Here is an 11,237-nt window from a genome sequence, read left to right as displayed (position 1 = left end):
GTTCACTGATACACATTTGTGTACTTGTCAAGTACTTGACCAATATTTCATTTTAGGGTGACTATCAGTAACATAATTTTTTCTTCCCCGCCCACCTATATTTGTACAATATAGCGATGGTTTATATAGTTAATTAGTTAATTAAATTTAATGGATGGATAAAACTATTTTATAGTATAAATGTTATATATAATAAATTCAATTTATAAATATAATTCAATAGTTCAGGTTGATTATATAATATATTAATTATATAACTTATTAATTTATGAATATTAAATATAAAGTAAATATTATTGGATAGTTTAATATTTTACTAAAATGTTTATTATGTAAAATTATAATAATATAATTATAATTACGTATATGTAAAATTCTGTTTCATTTTTACAAGTAAAAAATTATATACCTTGTTATAATACGATGCTTAGCTGAAACGCTATTAATTTTACTCTTTTGGGGTTTTTTTCTTTAATTTTTAGGGAAACTAGACTCCTCAAATTCGCTCTAATTGCTTTTGTTGGTGGGTACCGAAAACAGGATTAATACATTTTAGAACTGAACACTATTATACAGTAATAGCATTTACTATTTAATAAATCTATACTAGAATTATAAGTGTAAAAACAGTTTTATTTCAAGCTTTGATGGCTATAATTAAATGAAAATGAATTAATCGGGCAATTTTAAACTAAAATATCAAAACTAAAAAATTAGCGATGCTAAAATACTTCAGTTCCAATATTTTATCAAAAGTATATAAATTTATCTAAATTTTTGTTAATATAGTAGAATCTAGAGACTTTTTGTATGTTTAATACCTGGTTGCATAAACATATACAGAACCAATAAGTTAATATAATATAATTAAAAAAATCAAATTGCAGTTCATATATTCCAGAAGCTCCGGAAAAGACTAAAGAGAATAGAACTTTACGACGTAAAAATACTAATAACAAAATACCGCTTCTGAACTCGTCCTCATGATATTAAAAAACATTTATGAGATAAGAGGTACTTATTGTTCTATAAATTCGACCAAGGAATCATGATGGACAATGATAATAAAATAAATATTTATGCAAACTTGAGTATTTTACTATTAACGATAGAATTTTTTTTTCATAATCATTTTATTCCGTTTGTCCCGATATCTTAAGCACACATATAGCGTTGAAATACCCCGGTCTAGACGTCGCTATGAATCCGTTTTCCAATGGAAAACGTATGGAAACGTCATCCAATTGACCAAGAGATACACACGAGTAATCGCTGTTGATATCGATGTTAAAAAATTAGAATTCGCCAAAAAAAACGCAGAGATTTATGGAGTCAGGGACAAAATTAAATGTATACAAGGAGATTTCTTCGAGATTAAAGAAACGTTAAACAAATGTAAGATACGGGTCATAGTGACGTCTCCCCCATGGGGCGGCCCTTCGTATAAAAAACACGAAGTTTACAGTCTCGAGAAAGATATGTGTAACGACTACGAAGGAGGCGGTAGAAAACTCTTGGACCTGCTGAGAAGAATTGCTCCCAACGTAGCACTACACATACTACACATACCTAAAGCTACAGGTCGAAACGAGGTAAATTAATCTAATTTCTATAGGTAAATCACAGTTGTAGTTAATGTTGATCAATTAATTTTCTAATTGATACAATTTGGAAAATTATTCGACCTCAACATGGAAATTCAACACAATTATATCGACGAAAGACACGATTCTATAACTGCGTTTTTCGGCCGATTTGACAACATGAACACGAAATTCTTATCTAATGACAACAAACTTTATACGAACAGAAAACATCTCAAGTATCCAGAATGTGCTGATAACTATTATTGTTAAATTATAATTCAGCCATTTTTTCTAATTATCCACATTGTATTGATAAAGAAAAATTTCCACATTTGTAAATTTAAATATTTATAAACCTATTTAGACATATCACCGACTTTTGAAACTATATGAATACCTTACAACTCTTTTATTTTTGCCACAGCTTGCTGTCGGATGACATGATTTACTGAAAAGTAAAGTTTAAATCATTGTGTTATGATTATGTACATTTAATTATAAAACAAATAGTATTTTTATTGATATTTCTAATATTTTTGTTTTTGTATAAATTAAATTTTTTTTATGTTTAATTTTTTATCTGTTTATAAAACTACTTTAAATTATTCTGAATATATTTTGTCGATTGTAAAAATGTTAATATACTTAAATTGCTAAAATTTCTTTATATATATATTTTATATTATATTCTACATGAATATAGAATATAATATTGAATGCTTCGAGTTATTATTTTACATTTTCATTTGAAAATATTTTACTAATTTTTAATTAATGAATTTTCAATAAGTTGATTTATGTTGGATAAAAGTTATTAAAACATTTTCTAGTGCTTCTAGTGGATGTTAAATAAACCAATGATAATTTATACAAATTAAAAAACATAATTTATTGAAAAATTAAAGACATAATCAATATACATATAATAATTACTTTCATATCACATCATACCTAATTCATATTAATTAGGTATGATTTTTAATTCATATGAATTAAAAAGTTTATTGTTAGAAAATTCAGGTGACATGGCAAACATTTGTTTATATTGCCAAAAGTATATAGAACATCACAGCAGAATTGAATGGGTGTCACGCACGCACTACATGTCGTCGAATGGTAACTGATTGTATAGCTGATGAGTATAGACCAAATGATTACAAAAATTTTGATTTCTATTTCATTTTGTGTGACATGACTAATAATTAAGTAAAACTATTTATAATAAAAATGTTATTATTAACGAACAGCAAATCGTCGTCTCCATAAAAAACCCTTTTTTTTTATTAATATAGTTTATTTTAAGTGAAAAATCTACATCTTTAATTTTAATGGATGGATATAAATTTTGTTTTCATAAAACATTTTAATTTTTTTTTTTGATCTTAGTAATTATGTTATCTCGTGGAACAATGAACTCGTAGATTTAATTAGTGAGAAAGAGATATGGAGGCTGTGGCATCAATGAAAAAGAATAAAACATTAGGAACAGATGAAGTGTTAATTTTTTGAAAATCTTGTGAAGCTATTAAAAGATCAATAAATGTTTTATTTATTTTCGATATTTTAAAATGATAGGTGAATACCTAAGGTATCTAAAAAAAAAATTATGTTTATTTGTAAATTTTAAAAAAGCTATGGTAGTTTTAAGAAAAAAAAGTAAAATTAATACCTTCTCAGCTTCGAATCGAAGCTAAAACTTAATCTGTTTTGTACTAGGTAGTTAGTCCGTAAGACGGCTAGTTGTGCACCGCACTAGAATAACGTTTTACCTTAAGCCTGTTTAAATCGCTAATTATTAAATAGTTAAACTCAATTAAAACAAACAATAAATAACATTAAAAATAATATAAAACTTAGCTGAACAGATGAAGTTGTTGATAGTGATGAGTGGACTGTATGAGATTTTGTGGTAATGGTGTCGAACATTTGAGTATGAAGAGTCAGAGTGTAGATCTGGACACGTAATCTGGATACGTAATAACTTGTACTTGAGCCTACCAGGCGTTTATTCAAATAAATAAATAAAAGTAATGGCAGATGAGAACAGACCGCGGGAATCGAATATGGCAATGAAGATATTTAGTGATGGTCAGGGCCCAATCACTAGTGGCGTGCAAGGGCACGAAAACTTTGAGCACAAGGTTGCAATAAACAAAAAAAAGATTAATGGTCAAACACTTTACCATTCAAGCTAAGACGCTTGTTACAGAAAAGAGTGACACATAAAATAAAAATTGACTGACTGACTTACGACGATGAACTGTAAACGGATGACAATTGACACGGAGGCCATCGATTTGCCGTGCTGGGTGGGCAAGGGAGTGAGTAAAGCAAGACGCTGGAGATCAGTTGCCACACGATATAATATAATCAACGATGTTTGTATCAACTTTGCTAAAGACGTTCTGTACCAAACATAATCTAAGGTTTGTTAAATCTAAGAATAGAATTTTGTATCAATAAATAACATTTTTGTCTTATTTCAATTCTATATTTCATAATATATTTTAATCCAAAAAATGTTTTTTTGAATATCACTATTCAACTACTATTGAACTACTATTGGTTCATTCAATATCAAATAATATATATTTTATAAAATAATAACCAAAATTAAACACAGTTTTTTTATACAAAATTTATTTTGGATTATCACGATATTTCAAATATAATTAATGCTGGAAAAATAAAAAAAAAGTCGAGATATAATATCAATACCGAATCGAAAAATCAATATTATTGACGAACCCTACAAAATAGTACATGATAAAATGATTTTTTCTTGCATTCATAATTATCAATAACGTACAATAAACCATAGATTAATAAAAACTATTCCGGTACCGGGAATCGAACCCGAGCCTCCTGGGTGAAAGCCAGGTATCCTAGCCACTAGACCATACCGGATGATGAATGGGAGAGCATTTTATATAAGTTATGAAGTAATTTAACATTATGGCAATTTTGAAAAAAAAAACATCAAATTTAAAAGAAAAAGTATTCAAATACAAATATTTCTAAAAAGTATTATGAATACTTTCAAATACTTTTTATTTATTTATTCTGAATTTTATCTAGAGTATTAATTTTTTAACTACCCCAATTTAATATTATATCGTGTGTTTAGGAGAATATGTGACAATACACATATTAATCAGAAAATTTGGAATACTGATTCACGAGAATATATAAATTAACAGAAATAGATCAGTTGAAGTTAATAATTCAAATTTTATTACAAATATTACAATAGTATGCGTAGTGTTTAACAATTTTAATATGAAAAAGAGAAGATTATTGCTGCTTATTAATTAATGGTTTGTTTATATATGAGAAATTGGGAAGGAGAGGAGTGGAAATTGGTATACATGCTTATTGAAGATAAATGAAAAAAAACGGTAGCACAGTGGGGTCGAGGCACAGTATAGACGTGGCATAGATGAGATAAGTATAGATGATATCTGACAGTGATTAAAATCACTATCATAAGAAACGCTTCGATGCAAATCTGTAGATAGTGTTTCCTTTAGAGAAATTGGTGAAATATTTTAAAAGCAACATGAACTCTTATTTCTTTAATTATATCCTGATTAGTAGTTCTTTGATTTTAAAATATAATATATGAATAAATACTAATTATAGTTTTTAAATTTAGTATGAAATTGTGAGGCCAGCTATGATGTATGGTTAATAGTGTTGGGCGGTTGATAAGAAAGTAGAGCAGAGAATAAGTGTAGCAGAGATGAGAATGCTTAGTTGGATGAGTGGAGTGACTAGAGAAGATAGGATAAGGAACGAGCATATAAGAGGAAGTATAGGTGTTGCGTCAATCGTGGATAAGATGACAGAAAATAGACTTAGATTGTTTAGTCATGGTATGAGGAAAGAAGAATCGAAAGCTGTAAGAACAGTTATAGAAATGAATGTTGAAGGAAGAAGAGATAGAGGAAGACCAAAAAAGAGATGGAGGGATGCTATTGAATGCGATTTGAGGACAGCTGATGTGAGCGTAGAAGATGTGGGAGATCGTGTCAAGTGGAATCTTAGGATAAGGGTGCCCGACCCCAAGTAGTTGGGATTAAGGCAAAGAAAAAGAAAAATATTACCAGATATTCCGGTGGCAATTGACATAATATGATTGTTATTTCGGAATGTACAATTTAGCGTTTAGTTGGGTTTAAATAATATAGCGTCAAATCAATTACCTACTCTATCGGTTGTATCTCAATATACACTACACTTTAATGATACAATAAATAAATAAACTCACACATACACACATATGCATTTATAACATTGTGTCTAATGTAAGTATAACATGATAAAAAGTAACCGTAAAATGAAAAAAATGGAATATAAATTTTATTACTCATATTAAATGTAATGTAACTCGAAAAATATTTGTTTAAATGAAAAAATATAAGATTATATTTTTATTTATAATTGTCTTTTAAACAACTTTTGTGCGAAACTTTTTTTTGTAAGTTAAATATTTTTTTTTGAGAAAATTAAGAAAGCTCATATTTTTGAACTTTTGCGAGGATTTAAAAAAAAAGCTCAATTCCAATCTTGAGGACTATTAGTATGTCATTATACATATTTTAATTCAACTTTTAAAAAAACAAAATTTTTTCCGCAATTTTTCCTTTGTTGACTGGCCTAGATGTCAATTTTAAACTTGTAATTGAGCTAAAAGTTATGGTAATATATTCAATTTATTTTACTATAAACTTTCATAAATCTTTATCAAAAATTTTTCATCAACTTTAAAGAACCAAAAAAATAGGTTAAAATTGAAAATTTGGACTGATTATTTTTAACATATTAAAAATCAAATCAGTAATAATTTGAAAACAAATTTTTTTTTCTTTTAATTATTATTTTATATATATAATTAGTAATAATATAAAAAATTAGAAGTGATAGAAATAGTCTACTTGCAGATTTGAAAACAACGCGAAAAGTTGATTTAGAAAAGTATATTTTTGCTTCTGATGAAAGTTCCTTGTAGTCCAGTGCATTTTTTTATAGTAACAAACAGTTTTTATTGAAAATTATTGTATCAAGCCCTTTAAATTTTTATACACGTAAAAGTAAAGCAAAATATAACTTCTTTATTATTTTTATAATTTCTCCGTTTAAATTACAATATTAAATATCAATTTCATACTAAATTTAATAATTATAATTAGTATATATTCAAATATTATATTTTAAAATCAAAGAACTACTAATCATGATATAATTAAAGAAATAAGAGTTGATGTTGCTTTTGGAATAATCCACCAATTGCCTAATTAAAACAAAAAAAAAAAAAGTTTGTTGGGAATTTTTTCTGCTATTCTGCAAAATTACTCCTTCGTTGACTAGAATGAATCATTAAATAGAAAATTTTATGAGAATTAAAACAATGTTATTTTTAAGATTAATATGCAGTCAGAAAGTTTTATAATTATTATTTATTGTAAATTTATCAGAAAAACTCATTATTTTTTGCATTTTTATCGTAATAGAACACTTAAATAGAAATCATAGTAATCATTTCTAAGTAATTTTTGATATTTAAAAAGATTCTACTATTGAAATATCCAGAACTGAATTAATTTTAATGATTTACTTTAACTAAAAAAAAAAAAGTTAATATTTTGAATCCCTCTTGTGGGCAGGTAAAGGGTTAGATTTATAAAAAAAACCAAATGATAGATAAAGACATGCATCTAAATAAAAAAAAATATACTGATTTGGTCATTTTTGATAAAGTTATAACAATTAACAAAGTTATAAGTTTTATACACTGGACTACAAGGAACTTCCATCAGAAACAAAAATATACTATTCTAAATCAACTTTTCGCGATGTTTTAAAATGTGCAATTAGACTTTTTCTATAACTTCTAAGTTTTAATATTATTAAAAAATAGTTTTTACATATAAAAAAAAATAATTAAGAACAAAAAAAATTGTTTTAAATTAATACTGATTTGATATAATATTTAATATTAATTTGATTATTAATAAGTTAAAAATAAGGAAAATGACATATTTAACCAATTTTGTTAATCGTTTAAAGTTGATTGTTGTAAATGTTTATAAAAAAAAAAAAAAATTTATTTTACCATAACTTTTAGCTCAATTGGTAAGTTTGACATTGACATAATTAAATAGAAAATTTTATGACAATTAAAAAAATTGTATCGTTAAGATCAATATGCAGTCAGAAAGTTTTATAATTACTATTTATTGTAAATTTATCAGAAAAGCTCAATATTTTTTTGCATTTTTATGGTAATAGATAACTTAAATAGAAGTAATAGTAATAATTTCCTAGGAACTTTTGTTGTTTGTTGAAAAGATTCTATAATTGAAATATTGAGAACTTAATTAATTTTAATGATTTACTTTAACTAAATGTACCAATCAAAACAAAGTTGTTAAAAAGATTTACTCAATTGAGTTTATTATAAAATTTGATTATATTTGTAAAAATCAATTGTTAATTCAGGAGAAAAAACAATCATTTTTTTTAGAAATGATTTATATAGCAACACGTTAGAAAAAAATTTGAATATTATAGTCTAATAGTAGCACACACAAACAGAGTAATAAAATTATTAAATTACAAAGTAAAATGATTTAATTTTGTAGTTGAAACCTATCATATCAAACTTCATTCGTTAATAAATATTTTGAAAACATTAGAAATTAATGATTTTAATTGTCTTTATGGAGACGATGTAATAACTAACTGTTTAATTGATAAATTAGAATTTTTTTTTCAATTTTTGAGAGTAATATCTTCAACTAGATACGAATTGTAGTAATTTGACGTATTGTTGAAAAAAGTAGGTCAAGTTAGAGCAGAGAAAATAAATGATAGTCACAAAAAAATATCTTCTCGGCTTTGCATCGAAGCGAAAACTTAAAATATAGTAAAATAATTTTAATACGAATAAGAAATTTCTTCTTGCAAGGGGCGACTAAAGTGATGGGATCCTTGATCTTTATTGAAGTTATTGAATCTAAATGTGATAAAAATCAAACGAGTTAAAATTTATACTAACTTAAAAAGAATTAAGAAAAAATGCAAAAAATTCATTGCCATATGCGGGTTGGAACCTCGTACCCCAAGCGTGTAAAACATAAATTTTACCAACTCGGCAACCGTACGTTGCTTCCGGCGGTTGAAAAATTGGCTATTTAAGCTAGTTCAAATTTCAAAGTTATTTTTCTCGACTTAAAAGAAACAAACATATTTAAATAAGTTTAACTATCTATACTATATCAATTTTAATTTATATAATATTTATGAAAATCTGTACTCCCCTTGTCAGGTATTTTAAAATAAAATAAAATACAAAACCCAGAATTTTAACACAAAAATAGCATATTTTTGCATACGGTAGTCATTTTTACCATGAAGACAAATCCAGAGGTCAAATTTTTTTTTTTCACATTAAAGTATATTACATAAGCTTTAATTTAAGATATATTTAAAAGTGTCAGTATTTCCGGAATACTTTCAAAAATTAAATTGAAAATATCGTAGTAACAATACGCATGTTTAAAGTTTTGACCCCCCTTGTTAAAGGGGTATGATCCGATTTACAAAAAAAGCGTGCCAGATGAAAGGGGTATATAAATATTTATTATAAAAAAATAATAATATTGATCCATACATTTTTCCAAAAGTTATATAAAATATAAATTAAATAATATAACATATAAAATCGAGATTTTTTTCACGGAAATCGTACGTTTTTCTTTAACTTTGATGTCCGTTTTCACCACGAAGACAAGTCCAGAGGTCAAATTTTTTTTTTTCAAATTAAAGTATATTACATAAGCTTTAATTTAAGATATATATAAAAGTGTCAGTCTTTCCGGAACATTTTCAAAAGTTAAGTTGAAAAAGTTCTACTTTCTATACGCATTTTAAAAGGTTTGCACCCCCCCTGTATAAAGGGAAATGGTCCGATTTTAAAAAAAAGTATGTCGAATGAAAGAAGTATATATAAAGTATTTATCATTAAAGAATAAAGTTGATTCATGCATTTTTTAAAAAGTTATAGCAACATAATGTTAAAAAATGTAAAATATAATATCAAGAATTTTTTCACAAAAATAGCATATTTTTGCATACGGTAGTCATTTTCACCATGAAGACAAGTCCAGAGGTCAAATTTTTTTTTTTCAAATTAAAGTATATTACATTAGCTTTAATTTAAGGTATATATAAAATTGTCAGTCTTTCCGGAACATTTTCAAAAGTTAAGTTGAAAAAGTTAATTTTTTGTAAAAAAGTTACCATTTTGAAACCCCATCCTTTGGGCTGTTAAAGGGTCAAATGTTCACAAAAATATATAAAATGATAGGTAATTATCTAAGGTATCTATAAAAAAAAAAATTATATTGATTCGATCATTTTTAAAAAAGTTATGGCAATTTTAAGTAAAAAAAATTGAAAAAATATCGAAAATTAGCGATTTTTAAATTTGTAATTTTTTGGGGGATTTCCCCCGTTTACGGGGAACGAGGGAATTTTTTTCAATTTTTGAGGGTAATGTCTTCGACTAGATACGATTTGTGATCTTTTGACATATTGTTCATCAAAATCGGTCCAGCGAGAGCTGAGATTGAGCGTTCACAGACACAAAAAAAAAAATAAAAAAAAAAACACATCATAGTAAAATTAATACCTTCTCAGCTTCGCATCGAAGCTAAAATAACATATTAAAATGTCCTGCATATATAAACTTTAAATGTAAAAGTATAGGGGTACCATGCTTACTAAAATTAAATATAGTTTAAAAAACTAAAAAACATGCTTTTAGAGCACATTAAACTAAAAAGTTAAAAATAATTTTCAAAATAAGCTTACAACAACAATGAACGAAAAATACTAGTATTATTGTGAATAAAAGTGTGGGTGTTTTGTGCCATATTTTTCGTATATTGAGCGCCCGACTGTTTTTTAAGTTATATTAATTTTTCACTTTTTAGTTTTTTATGACATCGCTGTGACAGTAACGGAGTATTTATTGTCAATTATGGCTATCAATAAATATAATTTCTGTATTGGCAGTTAGTGTATTTATAAACTCACAACTGTGTCTTACTACTATTGATAATACCTGCAAATATCGTCATAAAAAACCAATTAGCTACCAGTATTTGTAATCCGTTATGTATTATACATGTATATTAACTCAAAAAAATTTGAACCTTTAAATGTTTATATCTCATAATAAACTCTAAAAATTTGTTTATATATATATATATATTTATAATATTGATGACACGCGCACATGTACGGGTACGAAAATAAAAAAAAAAATCATGCAGGAATAGTGTTGTCGGGATGGGGTGAATGCGTTGCGACAGTCTAATTTCAAGGCCATAGACGACGGGATACCAGGAATAATAACAAATGGCGCGTGGAGAGTTAAAAACTTACAAATAAACTTACTAACATAAACATATATACAGGTGAAACTAATATAAGCGTGTTAATGACAATAGTTTAAAATTTCTTCTCAGCTTTTCATTGGAACTGAATAACAAATATAACTTTAAATAATTAAATTTGGCATTTAAGACGTATAAGAATTTACAGTAATCTAAAAGTTATACAAAATGCCAATTTATTTCAGTG

The 11,237-nt window shown here is 26.1% G+C and overlaps 1 non-coding gene across 1 annotated transcript; it reads right to left on the bottom strand.

The window, feature by feature from the left end:
- Nucleotides 1-4,421: 4,421 nt before the first annotated feature.
- Trnae-uuc (transfer RNA glutamic acid (anticodon UUC)) lies at nt 4,422-4,493 on the bottom strand. The gene has a single exon. It is a non-coding gene; the product is annotated as a tRNA-Glu (tRNA).
- Between the last annotated feature and the right edge of the window lie 6,744 nt (nt 4,494-11,237).

The sequence above is a fragment of the Daktulosphaira vitifoliae genome, unplaced genomic scaffold (assembly GCF_025091365.1).
Source record: "Daktulosphaira vitifoliae isolate Bord-2020 unplaced genomic scaffold, ASM2509136v1 Scaffold_4, whole genome shotgun sequence".
Taxonomy (NCBI): domain Eukaryota; kingdom Metazoa; phylum Arthropoda; class Insecta; order Hemiptera; family Phylloxeridae; genus Daktulosphaira; species Daktulosphaira vitifoliae.
This window is presented reverse-complemented; position numbering and strand designations above follow the sequence as displayed.